We start from the raw sequence: 18,969 nt of genomic DNA, 5'->3' as shown, positions 1-18,969 counted from the left end.
ATAGGACATTGGTGAGATTATATCTGGAGTACTATGTGTACAGTTTTGGTCTCCCAGTTTGAGAAAGGGCATATTTAATTAAGAAACAAATCAGAGACTGTTCCATAAGACCACAAGACTTAGGAGCAGAATTAGGCCACTCGGCCCATCAAGTCTGCTCCGCCATTCAATCATGGCTGATATTTATCTCATCCCCATTTTCCTGCCTTTTCCCCATAACCCCTGATCCCCTTATTAATCAAGAACCTATCAATCTCTGTCTTAAAGACACTCAGTGACCTGGCCTCCACAGCCTTCTGCGGCGAAGAGTTCCACAGATTCACCATTCTCTGGCTGAAGAAGCTGCATCAGGTGAGCCCCCACAAAGTTTTGACAAAGAGTCGTCTGGACTCGAAATGTCAGCTCTTTTCTCTCCTTACAGATGCTGCCAGACCTGCAGAGATTTTCCAGCATTTTCTCTTTTGGAGCCCTCACAATGAACATAAGAACATAAGAACATAAGAAATAGGAGCAGGAGTAGGCCATCTAGCCCCTCGAGCCTGCCCCGCCATTCAATAAGATCATGGCTGATCTGACGTGGATCAGTACCACTTACCCGCCTGATCCCCATAACCCTTAATTCCCTTACCGATCAGGAATCCATCCATCCGCGCTTTAAACATATTCAGCGAGGTAGCCTCCACCACCTCAGTGGGCAGAGAATTCCAGAGATTCACCACCCTCTGGGAGAAGAAGTTCCTCCTCAACTCTGTCTTAAACCGACCCCCCTTTATTTTGAGGCTGTGTCCTCTAGTTTTAACTTCCTTACAATGCCTGGACTGTGAGCTGCCTATTGACTACCTCTTACCCTGAGTCTTACCCTGAGGGTGGTGAGGCAGCTGAATTATCAATGGTGACGGATAGTTGATATGAGGCTCAAGGTTAACAGGAATCTAAAAGAACACAAGTTCTCTTGTGGCAAGGACACAAGACCAGTGGATGATCAGGATTGAACATCACGCCAACTAATTCTTTGCATTTTGCTACTCTCCGTAAAGCAGTGCAACCACTGTAGAACCTGTCACTTCAATAGTGAATGGCATTCTGGCATACCGCCATGTACCCTCCCCACAAACCCCCTTCCCAAAACCCCCTCCCCATAACCCCCCCACCCACCCAGCCACCGACACTCACATCCCATAAAATGTATTTTTAAAAAGCCAGAGCAGGATTTAGAGTGGCATCAGCAGGGCTTAGAGGGGCCTGAGGAGGGCTCCGACCAGCCAGAGGAGGGCTCCAGCCAGCCAGAGGAGGGCTCCGAGCAGCCAAAGCGGGCCTCCGAGCAGCCAGAGCAGGGCTCCGAGCAGCCAGAGGAGGGCTCCGAGCAGCCAGAGCAGGGCTCCGAGCAGCCAGATCAGGGCTCCGAGCAGCCAGAGCAGGGCTCCGAGCAGCCAGAGCAGGGCTCCGAGCAGCCAGAGCAGGGCTCCGGGCAGCCAGAGGGGGGTTCCGGGCAGCCAGAGGGGGGTTCCGGGCAGCCAGAGGGGGGTTCCGGGCAGTCAGAGGGTGGCTCCGGGCAGCCAGAGGGGGGCTCCGGGCAGCCAGAGGGGGGCTCCGGGCAGCCAGCGGGGGGCTCCGGGCAGCCAGAGGGGTGCTCCGGGCAGCCAGAGGGGGGCTCCGGGCAGCCAGAGGGGGGCTACGGGCAGCCAGAGCGGGGCTCCGGGCAGCCAGAGCGGGGCTCCGAGCAGCCAGAGCAGGGCTCCGAGCAGCCAGAGGAGGGCTCCGAGCAGCCAGAGGAGGGCTCTGAGCAGCCAGAGGAAGGCTCCGAGCAGCCAGAGGAGGGCTCCAAGCAGCCAGATCAGGGCTCCGAGCAGCCAGAGGAGGTCTCCGAGCAGCCAGAGGCGGACTCCGAGCAGCCAGAGGCGGACTCCGAGCAGCCAGTGCAGGTCTCAGAGCAGCCAGAGGAGGGTTCCAAGCAGCGAGAGAGGGCTCAGATGAGCCATTGCAGGTCTCAGAGCAGCCAGTGCAGGTCTCAGAACAGCCAGAGGAGGGCTCAGAACAGCCAGAGGAGGGAGGCAGTGGCATAGTGCTATTGTCACTGGACTTGTAATGCAGAGATCCATGGCAAGATCCGGGGACCTGGGTTCAAATCCCACCACAGCAGATGGTGAATTTTGGATTCAGTCAAAAAACTGGAATCAAAAGTTGAATGATGACCATGAAACCGTTGTTGATTTTTGTAAAAACCCATCTGGTTCACTCATGTCCTTTAGGGAAGGAAATCTGCCGTCCTTACTTGGAGTGGCCTACATATGACTCTCGACTTACAGCAATGTGGTTGACTCTTAAATGCCCTCAGAAATGGAGGGCAGTTAGGAATGGGCTTTGAGTCGTGCTCTGTCTGTTCCAAGCCCTGCTCCAGGTGGATATCCCAAGTGGATATGTCTGGAAAAAGTACATATAAGGCTAACGTGAGACTAGTGGATCAGGGTTTCAAAGAAAAACTTGGAGATCAAGACGGATACCCACATGGTAAGAAAAGTGATGTTGAAAATGCTCTTATCTCTCCTCGTTACATATTTGTGGAAATGTTGGCCAATAGACAGAAAAGCCAGGGTAAACATTTCATAGGAGGGTGTTTTTCAAACCACCTAAATAAATGATTGAAGTAATAGGGAAACTGTAGAAAGTAAATGTGTTTGTGGATTGAAAGATGCATTGAGAGTCTGGTATTTCTCAGTTAGGTCAGTCTTGTTGCAAGTAGGTTGTATTCATCTGGAAGCAAAGCCAGCAATGTTCTACTGGGATAAAGAACAAAGAACAGTACAGCACAGGAACAGGCTCTTCGGTCCTCCAAGCCTGTGCCGATCATGATGCCTGCCTGAACTAAAACCGTATGCACTTATGGAGTCCGTATCCTTCCATTCACATCCTATTCATGTATTTGTCTAGTTGCCCCTTAAATGCTGCAATCGTACCTGCTCCCACCGCCTCCCCGGGCAGTGCATTCCAGACATTCACCACCCTCTGTGTAAAAAGCTTGCCTCGCACATCTCCTCTAAACTTTTCCCCATGTACCTTAAGCCAGTGTCCCTGAATACTTGACTTTTCTACCCTAGGAAAGAGCATCTGACTATCCACTTATCCACGCCACTCATAATCTTGTAGACCTCTATCAGGTCACTTCTCAACCTCGGTTCTTCCAGTGAGAACAAACCGAGTTTATCCAGCCTCTCCTCAAAGCTAATAACCTCCAGACCAGGCAACATCCTGGTAAACCTCTTCTGTATCCTCTCCAAAGCATCCACATCCTTCTGGTAGTGTGGCGATCAGAATTGTACACAATATTCTAAATGAGGCCTAACTAAGGTTCTTGTACAGCTGCAGCGTGACCTGCCAATTTTTGTACTCAATGCCCCAACCGATGAAGGCAGACATGCTATATGCTTTTTTGACTGCCTTACCAACCTGCATTGCCACTTTCAGTGATCGGTGGACATGTACGCCCAGATCTCTCTGTCTGTCAATATTCCTAAGGGTTCTACCATTTACTTTTTAATGCCTACTATTTAATGCCTAATGTCTTCCAAAATGCATTATCTTACACTTGCCCTGATTAAACTCCATCTGCCATTTCTCCGCCCAAATCTCCAACTGGTCTAAGAGAAATACTCAGAAAATCATTGCCATTCACCAGAAAGTTGCCGATGTGGAGGTTCTGCAGAATTTGAGACTGATGACAGGCTTCAGTGCTTTTAAATAACACAGACTGAAACATTAATCAAAATAAATCAGGAATGACATTGAATCAGCAACCACAATTAGAAAGAGTGCATCACATCCTAATAAAAACAGGGCAGCTTGTTACTGAAAGATTAACTTACATCCAGAAAGAAACAGATGAGTTAAGAAGCTTGATTTAACAATTAAACTGGCTTTGCACTGTGACAATAATATGCCTTTAAGAAATGCAATTGAGTCATGTTTGTGTGCAGGAACTGGTTTAAGAGTCTGTTCTAACACCAGTGTCGCATTGTCTGCAACCGACAGCTTCTGTTGTTACTGCAGCAGCAAAACTGCTCCGAATTGCTGGAATGTTTGTTTTAACCTGGGCTAATGCTGTTCCGTTATTTTAATGACTTCCCCTAGGGTTTTGCAGAGTAGGGCTTCATTAGGATGCTTGATAGGGAACAAATCATGTGACTGGGCAGAGCTAGGTCTACACAAATAAATCAAGCTTAGTTGCAGTTTGTAAGTGTTAGAGAGCAGTGCCTCTCTTTCCCTCTCTTGATTCAGAGATTGGGTTCTGTAAAAAGTCACTCTCTTTCTCTGAGATTCTGCTGTTTGGGGGTGTATCTTTCTCTGGAGGTTCCTGCATGAGAGTCAGAAGACAGGTGTCTGTTTCTATCTATCCAGAGGAGTTAAAAGGCTGGAAACATTGCACCCACGTGAATATTTTTGTTTTTGTGCTGATTCTGAAGAGGAAGTTATGTCTGTAAGGATACTGCTTGGATTGGAACTGTAGAGATAGTTAAGAACTATACCTTGTCATACTTAAGTATTTCCAATTGGTAAAGTTTATGCTAATTCTTTTGTTGTATTTTAACGATATTGTGAATAATAAAGTTTGTTTTAATAAAAGCTTCTAAGTCGGTCAATTGAAGCATGCACAAAGGGTAGTGGTTGTTTTTTATATACATAAATAATATTGATGAAAATGTGGGAGAAATGTTTATGTTTAGGTATTAGTGTCACAAGTAGGTTTACATTAACAGTGCAATGAAGCTACTGTGAAAATCCCCTAGTCACCACACTCTGGTGCACGTTCGGATATACTGAGGTGCATTGGCTGTGCTAAATTCTCCCTAACTGGCACGTCTTTCGGACTGTGGGAGGAAACTGGAGTACCCGGAGGAAACTGGATTGATTAGTAAGTTTGCGGATGACACAAAGGTTGGTGGATTTGCGGATAGCGATGAGGAACATCAGAGGATACAGCAGGATATAGATCAGTTGCAGAATTGGGCGGAGAGATGGCAGATGGAGTTTAATCCGGACAAATGTGAGGTAATGCTTTTTGGAAGGTCTAATACAGATAGGAAATATACAGTAAATGGCAGAACCCTTAAGAGTATTGATAGGCAAAGGGATCTGGGTGTACAGGTACACAGGTCACTGAAAGTGGCAATGCAGGTGGAGAAGGTAGTCAAGAAGGCATACGGCATGCTTGCCTTCATCGACCGGGGCATTGAGTTTAAAAATTGGCAAGTCATGTTGCAGCTTTATAGAACCTTAGTTAGGCCACACTTGGGATGTAGTGTTTAATTCTGGTCGCCACACTACCAGAAGGATGTGGAGGCTTTGGAGAGGGTACAGAAAAGATTTACCAGGATGTTGCCTGGTATGGAGGGCATTAGCTATGAGGTGAGATTGGAGAAACTTGGTTTGTTTTCACTGGAGCGACGGAGGTTGAGGGGCGACCTGATAGAAGTCTATAAGCTTAAGAGAGGTATGGACAGAGTGGATAATCAGAAGCTTTTTCCCAGGGTGGAAGAGTCTATTACTAGGGGGCATAGGTTTCAGGATCGAGGGGCAAGGTTTAAAGGAGATGTACGAGGCAGATCGTTTACACAGAGAGTAGTGGGTGCCTGGAACTCGTTGCCGGGGGAAGTAGTGGAAGTGGATACGGTAGTGACTTTTAAGGGGTTTCTTGACAAGTACATGAATAGGATGGGAATAGAGGGATATGGTCCCCGGAAAGGTAGGAAGTTTTAGTTAAGTCAGGCAGCGTGGTCAGTGCAGGCTTGAAGGGCCGAAGGGCCTGTTCCTTTGCTGTAATTTTCTTTGTTCTTTGAAACCTACACAAACATGGGAGAATGTGCAGACTCCACAAAGTCAATGGCCCAAGCCGGGAATTGAACCCTGGTCCCTTGCGCTATGAGGCAGCAGTGCTAACCACTGTGTCACCATGCCGCCCTCTGTTACGCAATATTATGGAAGTCTGTACATGACACCAAGATTGGCAGGATAGTTAGATCGTAGGTTACAGGAAGAAATCGATAGGTTGGTTAAATGGGCAGAGCAGTAGCAAATGGTATTTAACCTTTAAAAGTGCAAGGTGATGCACTTTGGAAGAAGAAACAAGATGAGGGAGTATTTAATGAATGGCAGGACACTGGGAATCTCAGAGGAACAGATGGATCTTGAGTACTTATTCACAGATCCCTGAAGTCAGCAAAGCAAGCGAATAGGATAGTTAAGAAGGCTTATGGGACACTTGCTTTTATCAGTCATGACATAGCGTATAAGAGCAAGGAGGTAATGTTGGAGTTGTACAGACTTTGATTAGGTCACAGCTGAATTACTGTGTGCAGTTCTGGTCACCTCACTATAGAAAGGATGTGACAGCACTAGAATTGGCACAGAGGAGATTCACCAGGATGTTGCCTGGGATGAAGCATTTGAGCTTTAAGGAGAGACTGGATCAGCTTGGATTGTTTTTTTTAGAGCAGAGAAGGCTGAAGGGGAAAATGATAGAGGTGTATAAGATGATGAGGGGTGTGGACAGGGTGACTAGGGAGCAGCTGTTCCCCTTGGTTGAGGGGTCAATCACGAGGGAGTATAGTTTTATGGTAAGGAGATTCAGAAGGGATTTGAGGAAATTAAATTCCCTTAGAAGGTGGTGAGAATCTGGAAAGCGCTGCCTGAAGAGATAGTAGAGGCCGGAAACCTTACAACCTTTAAAACATATTTGGATGAGCGCTTGAAATATCATAAAATTCAAAGATATGGGACAAGTGCAGGAAAATGGGATTAGTTCGCCTTTATCATAGAAATCATAGAATCCCTCCTGTGCAGGAGGAGGCCATTCAGCCCATCGAGTCTGCACCGACCACAATCCCACCCAGGCCCTACCCCCACATATTTACCCGCTAATCCCTCTAACCTACATATCTCAGGACTTTAAGGGCCAATTTTTAACCTGGCCAATCAACCTAACCCACACATCTTTGGACTGTGGGAGGAAACCGGAGCACCCGGAGGAAATCCACGCAGACACGAGAAGAATGTGCAAACTCCACACAGACAGTGACCCAAGCCGGGAATCGAACCCAGGTCCCTGGAGCTGTGAAGCAGCAGTGCCAACCACTCTGCTACCGTGCCGCCCCATATTTACCCGCTAGTGCCTTTAGTGGCAGTTATTTCTGGGGCAGGCTCAATGAGTCAAAAGGCCTTTTCTGCACTGTATGATGCTATGGCGTGAAACACCTTCTGCTTGCCCTAATGCAGAAATCAAAAAAATGTTGGGGTCTAGACTAACTCCATAATATACCTTGGAGTTTCTGATCTGGTTCCTAACAGCACTCAGACCGACATTATGGGTAGGATTTTCTGGTTGTGCTCTTCCCAAAACCGCGGCCTTCCCGCTACAATTCCCATGGCGGGTGGGATGGGAAAATTCCCCCCAATGCCAATTATGAAATGCTGGAACTTAGCATTACAGGTGAGGTGGTTTTTAGGGCAAATAAATCACGAATGAAATTAAATTCAGAGATATGTGTACTCATGTTTCTCGCCCATGGTGATCCAAAGGAGGTTAAATTAGTCTTTCTAGGTGTCACAAGATGATAGTTCTGGTCACCTCACTACAAGAAGGATGTGGAGACACTGGAAAGAGTGCAAAGGAGATTTACCAGGATGCTGCCTGGTTTGGAGGGTAGGTCTTATGAGGAAAGGTTGAGGGAACTTGGGCTTTTCTCTTTGGAGTGGAGGAGGTTGAGAGGAGACTTGATAGAGGTTTATAAGATGATGAGGGGGATAGATAGAGTGAACGTTCAAAGACTATTTCCTCGGGTGAATGGAGCGGTAACTAGGGGGCATAACTATCGGGTTCATGGTGGGAGATATAGGAAGGATGTCCGAGGTAGGTTCTTTACGCAGAGAGTGGTTGGGGTGTGGAATGGACTGCCTGCAGGGATAGTGGAGTCAGAAACTTTAGGAACATTTAAGAAGCTATTGGATAGGCACATGGAGTACTTCGGAATGATAAGGAGGAAATTGGAGGATTGCAGATGTGGTCCCTATATTCAAGAAAGGGAACAGGGACAGCCCAGGAAATTACCGACCGGTGAGTCTAACCTCAGTGGTTGGTAAGTTGATGGAGAGGATCCTGAGAGACAGGATTTATGATCATCTAGAGAAGTTTAGTATGATCAAAAGTAGTCAGCACGGCTTTGTCAAGGGCAGGTCGTGCCTTACGAGCCTGGTTGAGTTCTTTGAAAATGTGACCAAACACATTGACGAAGGAAGAGCGGTGGATGTGGTCTATATGGACTTCAGCAAGGCGTTCGATAAGGTCCCCCATGCAAGACTTCTTGAGAAAGTGAGAGGGCATGGGATCCAAGGGGCTGTTGCCTTGTGCATCCAGAACTGGCTTGCCTGCAGAAGGCAGAGAGTGGCTGTGGAGGGGTCTTTCTCTGCATGGAGGTCAGTGACCAGTGGAGTGCCCCAGGGATCTGTTCTGGGACCCTTGCTGTTTGTCATTTTCATAAATGACCTGGATGAGGAAGTGGAGGGATGGGTTGGTAAGTTTGCTGACGACACCAAGGTAGGTGGTATTGTGGATATTTTGGAGGGATGTCAGAAGTTGCAGCGAGACATAGATAGAATGCAAGACTGGGCGGAGAAGTGGCAGATGGACTTCAACCCGGATAAGTGTGTGGTGATCCATTTTGGCAGATCCAATGGGATGAAGCAGCAGTATAATATGAAGGGTACCATTCTTAGCAGTGTAGAGGATCAGAAGGACCTTGGGGTCCGGGTCCATAGGACTCTTAAATCGGCCTCGCAGGTGGAGGATGCGGTCAAGAAGGCGTACGGCGTACTGGCCTTCATTAATCGAGGGATTGAGTTTAGGAGTCGGGAGATAATGCTGCAGCTTTATAGGACCCTGGTTAGACCCCACTTGGAGTACTGCGCGCAGTTCTGGTCACCTCATTACAGGAAAGATGTTGAAGCCATTGAAAGGGTGCAGAGGAGATTTACAAGGATGTTGCCTGGATTGGGGGGCATGCCTTATGAGGATAGGTTGAGGGAGCTTGGTCTCTTCTCCCTGGAGAGACGAAGGATGAGAGGTGACCTGATAGAGGTTTACAAGATGTTGAGAGGTCTGGATAGGGTAGACTCTCAGAGGCTATTTCCAAGGGCTGAAATGGTTGCTACGAGAGGACACAGGTTTAAGGTGCTGGCGGGTAGGTACAGAGGAGATGTCAGGGGTAAATTTCTCACTCAGAGGGTGGTGGGTGAGTGGAATCGGCTGACGTCGGTGGTGGTGGAGGCAAACTCGTTGGGGTCTTTTAAGAGACTTCTGGATGAGTACATGGGATTTAATGGGATTGAGGGCTATAGATAGGCCTAGAGGTGGGGATGTGATCGGCGCAACTTGTGGGCCGAAGGGCCTGTTTGTGCTGTGGCTTTCTATGTTCTATGTTTAAATAGCTTGATCTGGGTTTCAGACAAAGCTCGGCACAACATCGTGTGCTGAAGGGCCTGTTCTGTGCTGTACTGTTCTATGTTCTATGATAGGATGCTCATCATATAATCCCTACAGTGCAGAAGGAGGCCATTTGGACCATCGGTTCTGCACCAACCACAATCCCACCCAGGCCCTATCCCCATAACCCCAAGTATTTATCCTACTAATCCCCCTGACACTAAGTGGCAATTTAGCATGGCTAATCCACCTAACCCACACATCTTTGGACTGTTTATAAAATGAATTTTAGCCATGTATTTTGTAAACCATGCCTCAGCAGCAAATAAGAGACAGGAAGGAACAGGAAACAGGTTGCTCTTTGCAATTTATACAATTAGTAGTCACAGCGCTGTGAGCCAGGAAGCAGTTTGGACACAGATGAGGCATTGAAAAAGCAGCAGCAATAGAGAGAGAGAAGCAGCCATCCCAGGAATCAGTTCAGCGAGTGATTAGAGGCTGAAGGCAGCAGAAGAGCAGGAGAGCGAGGCAGCCATCTTCAGGAAACAGATCAGCTTGAGAGGCAGTGCTAAAGGTAAGCCAGCCTGTGCAGAAGATCATTTTCTTTGGTCACTTAAGCTGCACAGTCTGGTAATCACTGGCTAGATTTGACCAATAGGTTTATAAGGACTAAGGAAATTTGGCATGTCAGCTACAACTCTCACCAACTTTTATAGATGCACCATAGAAAGAATTCTTCTGGTTGTATCACAGCTTGGTATGGCTCCTACTCTACCCAAGACATGAGAAACTACAAAAGGTCGTGAATGTAGCTCAATCATCACGCAAACCAGCCTCCCATCCATTGACTCTGTCTACAGTTCCCGCTGCCTCAGCAAAGCAGCCAGGATAATTAAGGAACCCACACACCCGGGACGTTCTCTCTTCCACCTTCTTCCATTGGGAAAAAGATATAAAAGTCAGGTCACGTACCAACCGACTCAAGGGGAGAGGAGGAGGGGAAGGGGAGGGGGGAGGAGGAGGGTTGTGGGGGGAGGGGGAGGTGGGAGAGGGGGAGGAGGAGGGGGAGGGGAGGGGGAGGAGGCGGGTGTGGTAAACCACTATTAAGCTTATTGCCTGTGTGTGTGTGTGTGACATACCTGGACATGTCCCTGCCGGCCCTGCCTGGGACTCCTCCCCCCCTGGTGCAGGTATAAAGGTGACTGCTCCCCACCCCCCTGCCTCAGTCCCTGGACCAGTTCATCAGCATGGGTGTGCTCCAAGTCTTTTGCGAATAAAAGCCTATTTGTTCCAGCATACAAACTAGTCTTTGCTTGATTGATAGTGCATCAATTATATTTGCAAAAGTTTTGGGATGGAGCAGATACTAAAACCCGATAGACTTGAATTGGATCCTCAAGCCGTAGGAGCCTCTAACAGCTTCGATCACTGGCTGCGATGTTTCGAAACTTTCCTCACCGCCTCCGCCTCCGTCGTCCGGACCAAAACCGACAAGCTACACGTGCTCCACGCCCAGGTAAGCGATCAAGTATTCTCGATGATTAGAGACGCTGAGACTTACAAGGATGCGATTGAACTTTTAAAAGGCCAGTACAACAAACAGTCTAATGTAATCTACGCCAGACATCTTCTGGCTACTCGCAGACAACAGCCAGGAGAATCGGGCGACCAATTCCTGTGTGCATTGCGAGCACTTGGCAGGGCCTGCAACTGCAAGGCCGTAACAGCCGCCCAAAACACTGAGGACTTAATCAGAGATGCCTATGTCACGGGTATCAGGTCAAACTATATCCGACAACGACTGCTGGAACAAAGTGGGCTGGACCTACAAAAGACTGTGGCACTTGCCGACTCGTTAGAGGTGGCCTTCCGTAATCTCGAGGCCTACACCCCCGACCACGGGGGTGCATCGTGGACGCCGCAGTCGCCGCCACCTCTGTACTCGGGAGGGCCGCAGGCCTACGCCACGCCAGGTCCCACCAATGGCCCGACCGCTGCGGCAGTCTCCGGAGGCCCGAAGTGCTACTTCTGCGGCCTGGGGAAGCACCCCTGACAACGCTGCCCGGCGAAGGAAGCGATCTGCTCCGGGTGTGGAAAGAAGGGCCATTATGTGAAGGTATGCAGGGCGAAATTGACCTCCAAGCCCAGTAGCTCCGCATGCGACCTGTGGGGGCCGCCATCCTGGACACCGTCAGCCGCGTCGCAGAATCCAACGGTGGCTTCGGTTACACTGGACCAATCCAGGCCTCACCAACTCGCCAGGTCCATGATGGACATCGAAGTAAACGGTCGCACTACAAGCTGTTTATTTGACTGTGGGAGTATGAAGAGCTTTATTCACCCTAACACAGTGAGTTGCTACGCCCTTTCAGTACTGCCAGTGAAGCAAACGATCTCCATGGCTTCAAAGTCCCACTCGGTGGATGTCCTCGGGTCCTGCGTGGCGACCCTGACTGTACGGGGCACAGTGTACAAAAATCTCAGGCTCCTCATGCTGCCACAACTCTGCACTGCCGTACTCCTGGGGTTAGATTTCCTGTGTCACCTTAAGAGCGTCACCATGGAGTATAATGGGCCTTTCCCCCCGCTCTCTGTTTGCAATCACCAGTTCTTAGATCGCCCACCACGCACCACCTGCAGCCTCTCGACCCTTAAAGTCGCCCCTCCCTCACTGTTTGAAAATCTCACCCCTGACTGCAAGCCCATCGCCACCAAGAGCAGACGGTACAGTGCTGGAGACAGGGCTTTTGTCAGGTCCGAAGTAGTAGTTGTTAAGACTGCAGAGAAACATCACATGGTCATTGACTACAGTCAGACCATTAACCGCTACACGCAGCTGGACGCGTACCCCCTTCCCCGCATATCTGACATGGTTAATCAGATTGCGCAATATCGGGTGTTCTCCACCATCGACTTAAAATCTGCGTACCACCAGCTCCCTATCCGCCCGGAGGACCGCCAATATACTGCCTTCGAGGCGGATGGCCGCCTCTATCACTTCCTTTGGGTCTCCTTTGGCGTCACCAACGGGGTCTCGGTTTTCCAGCGTGAGATGGACCGAATGGTAGACCAGAACGGGCTGCGGGCCACCTTCCCGTACCTGGATAACGTCACCATCTGCGGCCATGATCAGCAGGACCACAATGCCAACCTCCACAAATTCCTCCACACCGCCACAATCCTAAATCTGACCAATAACAAGGAGAAGTGCGCATTCCGCACACACCGCCTCACCATCCTTGGTTGTGTTGTGGAAAACGGGGTCATCGGTCCTGATTCCGACCGCATGTGTCCCCTCCTGGAACTTCCCCTCCCCACCAGCCTCAAAGCACTGAGGAGATGCCAGGGCTTCTTCTCGTATTACGCCCAGTGGGTCCCCAATTATGCGGATAAAGCCCGTCCGCTCATCAAATCCACCTCTTTTCCCCTGACGGCAGAGGCCCGCCTGGCCTTCGACCGCATCAAAGCAGACATCGCGAAGGCCACGATGCACGCTGTAGACGAATCCATCCCGTTCCAGGTGGAGAGCGATGCGTTTGACTTCGCCCGAGCCGCCACCCTTAACCAGGCGGGCAGACCCGTGGCCTTCTTCTCACGAACCCTCCAAGGCCCTGAAATTCGACACTCCTCTGCCGAAAAGGAGGCCCAAGCCATAGTGGAAGCTATATGGCACTGGCGCTACTACTTAACTGGTAAACGATTCACTCTGCTCACGGACCAACGGTCAGTTGCATTCATGTTTAATAACACGCAGCGGGGCAAGATCAAAAATGATAAAATATTGAGGTGGAGAATCGAGCTTTCCACCTGCAATTACGACATCTTATACCGGCCCGGGAAGCTCAATGAGCCCCCAGAAGCCCTGTCCCGGGGAATATGTGCCAGCGCACAAATAGACCAATTGCAGACTCTCCACAACGACTTCTGCCACCCGGGGGTCACCAGGCTTTTTCACTTCATTAAAGCCCGCAACCTGCCCTACTCCATTGAGGAAGTCAGGTCTCTCACCAGACACTGTCAGGTCTGCGCAGAGTGCAAGCCGCACTTCTATCAGCCAGACCGAGCACACCTCATAAAGGCCACCCGCCCCTTCGGACGCCTGAGCGTTCAACTTCAAAGGCCCCCCTCCCCTCTTCTGACCGCAACATATACTTCCTCAACGTCATTGACGAATATTCATGTTTCCCCTTCGCCATTCCCTGCCCGGATATGACCTCGGCCACGGTCGTCAGGGCCCTGCACAGCCTCTTCACCCTGTTCGGTTTCCCTAGCTATATCCATAGCGACCGGGGATCCTCCTTTATGAGTGATAAGCTGCGACTGTACCTGCTCTCCAAAGGCATAGACTCGAGTTGGACCACCAGCTACAACCCCAGGGGGAACGGACAGGTAGAGAGGGAGAACGCAACAGTCTGGAAGGCCGTTTTACTAGCTCTGAGATCTAAAGGTCTTCCAGTCACCCGCTGGCAAGAGGTCCTCCCTGATGCGCTACAGTCGATTAGATCACTCCTTTGCACAGCTACCAATGCTACCCCTCACGAAAGAATGTTTTTTTTGCCCAGAAAGTCCTCCTCGGGGACCTCACTACCGTCGTGGCTGACGTCCCCAGGCCCTGTCCTGCTCCGGAAGCACGTGAGGACCCATAAGTCGGACCCCCTGGTCAAAAGGGTCCAGCTCCTCCACGCCAACCCCCAAAACGCTTATGTGGCGTACCCCGACGGGCGGGAGGACACGGTCTCCATTCGAGACCTGGCACCCGCAGGTGCCCCAGGGACCACGACGACCCACAACCCCACACCCCCAATTCCCATATAAGAACATAAGAACATAAGAAATAGGAGCAGGAGTAGGCCATCTAGCCCCTCGAGCCTGCCCCGCCATTCAATAAGATCATGGCTGATCTGACGTGGATCAGTACCACTTACCCGCCTGATCCCCATAACCCTTAATTCCCTTACCGATCAGGAATCCATCCATCCGCGCTTTAAACATATTCAGCGAGGTAGCCTCCACCACCTCAGTGGGCAGAGAATTCCAGAGATTCACCACCCTCTGGGAGAAGAAGTTCCTCCTCAACTCTGTCTTAAACCGACCCCCCTTTATTTTGAGGCTGTGTCCTCTAGTTTTAACTTCCTTACTAAGTGGAAAGAATCTCTCCGCCTCCACCCTATCCAGCCCCCGCATTATCTTATAAGTCTCCATAAGATCCCCCCTCATCCTTCTAAACTCCAAGGAGTACAAACCCAATCTCCTCAGCCTCTCCTCGTAATCCAAACCCCTCATCTCCGGTATCAACCTGGTGAACCTTCTCTGCACTCCCTCCAATGCCAATATATCCTTCCTCATATAAGGGGACCAATACTGCACACAGTATTCCAGCTGCGGCCTCAACAATGCCCTGTACAGGTGCATCAAGACATCCCTGCTTTTATATTCTATCCCCCTCGCAATATAGGCCAACATCCCATTTGCCTTCTTGATCACCTGTTGTACCTGCAGACTGGGCTTTTGTGTCTCATGCACAAGGACCCCCAGGTCCCTTTGCACGGTAGCATGTTTTAATTTGTTTCCATTGAGATAGTAATCCCATTTGTTATTATTTCCTCCAAAGTGTATAACCTCGCATTTATCAACGTTATACTCCATTTGCCATATCCTCGCCCACTCACTCAGCTTGTCCAAATCTCTCTGCAGATCTTCTCCGTCCTCCACACGATTCACTTTTCCACTTATCTTTGTGTCGTCTGCAAACTTCGTTACCCTACACTCCGTCCCCTCCTCCAGATCATCTATATAAATGGTAAACAGTTGCGGCCCGAGTACCGATCCCTGCGGCACGCCACTAGTTACCTTCCTCCAACCGGAAAAACACCCATTTATTCCGACTCTTTGCTTCCTGTCGGATAGCCAGTCCCCAATCCACTTTAACACACTACCCCCAACTCCGTGTGCCCTAATCTTCTTCAGCAGCCTTTTATGGGGCACCTTATCAAACGCCTTTTGGAAATCCAAAAACACCGCATCCACCGGTTCTCCTCCATCAACCGCCCTCGTCACATCTTCATAAAAATCCAACATGTTCGTCAAGCACGACTTTCCCCTCATGAATCCATGCTGCGTCTGATTGATCGAACCATTTCTATCCAGATGCCCTGCTATCTCCTCTTTAATAATGGATTCCAGCATTTTCCCTACTACAGACGTTAAGCTGACCGGCCTATAGTTACCCGCCTTTTGTCTCCTTCCTTTTTTAAACAGCGGCGTAACATTAGCCGTTTTCCAATCAACCGGCACTACCCCAGAATGCAACGAGTTTTGATAAATAATCACTAACGCATCCACTATTACCTCTGACATTTCTTTCAATACCCTGGGATGCATTCCATCCGGACCCGGGGACTTGTCCACCTTCAGTCCCATTAGTCTACCCAGCACTGCCTCTCTGGTAACATTAATCGTATTAAGTATTTCTCCTGCTGCCAACCCTCTATCGTTAATATTTGGCAAACTATTTGTGTCCTCCACCGTGAAGACCGACACAAAAAACGTATTTAAAGACTCAGCCATATCCTCATTTCCCACTATTAACTCCCCCCTCTCGTCCTCCAAGGGTCCAACATTCACTCTAGCCACTCTATTCCTTTTTATATATTTATAAAAACTTTTACTATCATTTTTTATATTAATTGCTAGCCTAGCTTCATAGTCTATCCTTCCTTTCTTTATCGCTTTCTTAGTCTCTCTTTGTTGTTTCTTAAATTTTTCCCAATCACTTGTTTCTCCACTATTTTTGGCCACTCTGTACGCAGCTGTTTTTATTTTAATACTCTCCTTTATTTCCTTCGTTATCCACGGCTGGTTCTCCCTTTTCTTACAATCCTTGTTTTTTGCTGGAATATATTTTTGCTGAGAACTGAAAAGGATCTCCTTAAAAATCCTCCACTGTTCCTCAGCTATCCTACCTGCCAGCCTGCTCTCCCAGTCTACCTTAGCCAATTCGTCCCTCATCCTATCATATTTCCCTCTGTTCAAACAGAGGACACTGGTTTGAGACCAAACTTTCTCCTCTTCCATCTGAATCAGAAATTCGACCATATTGTGGTCACTAGACCCAAGAGGGTCCTTCACAATAAGATCCTTAATTCTACCTACCTCGTTACACAATACCAGATCCAAAATAGCTCGTTCCCTCGTCGGTTCCGTAACATGCTGTTCAAGGAAACTATCCCGACAGCATTCTAAGAACTCTTCCTCCATTCCACCCTTACCGACTTGAGTCTGCCAGTCAATGTGCATGTTGAAGTCCCCCATGATTATTGCCGTTCCGTTTTTACACGCATCCCTTATCTGCTTGTCTATAGCCCTCCCTACCTCAACATTATTATTTGGGGGCCTATATACCACACCTACTAGTGTCTTTCTCCCTCTACTATTCCTCATCTCTACCCATAATGATTCCACGTTTTGTTCCTCAGAGCCTATGTCATCCCTCAGTACTACCCTGATATTATCTCTTATTAATAGCGCGACCCCACCACCTTTTCCTTCCTGTCTATTCTTCCTAAACGCCTGATACCCCTGGATATTCATCTCCCAGTCCTGGTCACCTTTCAGCCATGTTTCTGTAATGGCCACCAGATCGTACCCACTTGTGCTGATTTGCACCATCAACTCATTCACCTTGTTCCGAATGCTTCGTGCATTCAGGCAAAGTGTCCTTATTCCAGCTTTTATCTGAACCCGCTTTGATGAGTCGCGAACACCGTCTCCCTCTACTCCCTTATCTAAATTACCGCCTTCATTCACTTGCACCCTCTCCTCTACCATTAATTTTGTAATTCCCCTTACCCCTGCATCCTCCCCCCCATCAATTAGTTCCTTGATCCTAGTCAACTCTTCTAGTTTAAATTCTCCCCAGTAGCCTTAGCCAACCTACCGGCCAGGATATTGGTCCCCGTGTGATTCAAGTTCCACCCGTTTCTTGTATACAGATCACCCCTGCCCCTAAAGAGGTTCCAATGGTCCAGGAACCTGAATCCCTGCCCCCTGCACCAGTCCCTCAGCCACACATTCATCCTCCACCTCACTCCATTCCTGCCCTCACCTTCCTGTGGCACAGGCAGTAATCCTGAGATTACTACCTTTGCTTTCCTCTTTCTCAGCTGTCTCCCTAATTCCCTGTACTCCCTTTTCATGACCCCTTCTCCCTTCCTACCCACATCAGCGGTACCAATATGTACCGCTACCTCAGGCTCCTCTCCCTCCCACCTCAGGATTTCCGGGACGCGACTAGCGACATCCTGGATCCCGGCCCCAGGGAGGCAGACCACCATGCGAGAATCCCGCCTACCTCCGCAGAAACGCCTGTCTGTCCCCTTCACCATCGAGTCCCCGATTAATACAGCACGCCTGAGCCCCAGGAGCAGCCACCACGCACTCGACAATCGGAAGGGACTACAGACGACTCGAGCGACTACGGCCTGGCGCCTGAACCAACACCGCGGCTACCGGAACCGACACCACAACCAGCACTACGGCGGTCGCAGCAGCAGATCAAGCCCCCAGAGAGACTGAATTTGTAAATTTATAACTCTGTAAACATCGTTCCACCCACCTCACCCCCGCCGGACTCTTTTTTAAAAGCAGGGGGTGAGTGTGGTAAACCACTGTTAAGCTTATTGCCTGGGTGTGTGTGTGTGTGACATGCCTGGACATGTCCCTGCCGGCCCTGCCTGAGACTCCTCCCCCCCTGGTGCAGGTACAAAGGTGACTGCTCCCCACCCGACTGCCTCAGTCCCTGGACCAGTTCACCAGCATGGGTGTGCTCCAAGTCTTTTGCGAATAAAAGCCTATTTGTTCCAGCATACAAACTAGTCTTTGCTTGATTGATAGTGCATCAGAGGGGAGGGTTGGGGATGGGGGGAGGGGGAGGGGGAAGGGGGGGAGGGGGGATGAGGGGAGGAGGGGGAGTAGGAGGGGAGGAGGGGGAGGAGGAGAGAGGGGGAGAGGGGGGAGTGAGGGGGGAATGGGGGCAGAGAGGGGGGGAGGGGAGAGTGGGAAGGGAGGGGGGGAAGGGAGCGGGGGAAGGGGGCAGGGAGGGAGGGGGGAAAGTGGAGAGTGGGGGAAGGGGTGGAGGGGGGAGAGGGGAGGTTGGGGTGGGGGATAGGGTGGGGGGTAGGATGAGAGGGTGGGGGGAGGGGGGAGAGGGTGGGGGGAGAGGCGGGAAGGGGGGGAAGTTGGGGGGAGAGGGTGGGGGGGAGAGGTTGGGGGGGGAGAGGGTGGGGGGAGGAAGAGCGGGTGGCGGGGGGGAGGGTGGGGGGGAAGAGGGTGGGGGGGAGAGGGTGGGGGGAGAGGGTGGTGGGAGAGGGTGGGGGGAGAGGGTGGGGTGGCAGGGGGAGAGGGGGGAAGGGGAAGAGGGGAGGAGGGGGGAGGGAGGGGGGACGGAGGGAAGGGGGGAGGGGGGTAAGGTGGGGGGGGGCGAGGTGGGGGAGAAGGGGGGA

General features: G+C 50.1%; 1 protein-coding gene across 1 annotated transcript in view; it reads right to left on the bottom strand.

Moving 5' to 3' along the window:
* The window catches only part of LOC144509694 (ephrin type-B receptor 2), a 1,012,102-nt gene that overhangs the window by 215,294 nt on the left and 777,839 nt on the right, over window positions 1-18,969 (bottom strand). The window lies entirely within an intron of this gene.

The sequence above is a fragment of the Mustelus asterias genome, chromosome 22 (genome assembly GCF_964213995.1).
Source record: "Mustelus asterias chromosome 22, sMusAst1.hap1.1, whole genome shotgun sequence".
In the NCBI taxonomy this organism is placed as follows: Eukaryota; Metazoa; Chordata; class Chondrichthyes; order Carcharhiniformes; family Triakidae; genus Mustelus; species Mustelus asterias.
This window is presented reverse-complemented; position numbering and strand designations above follow the sequence as displayed.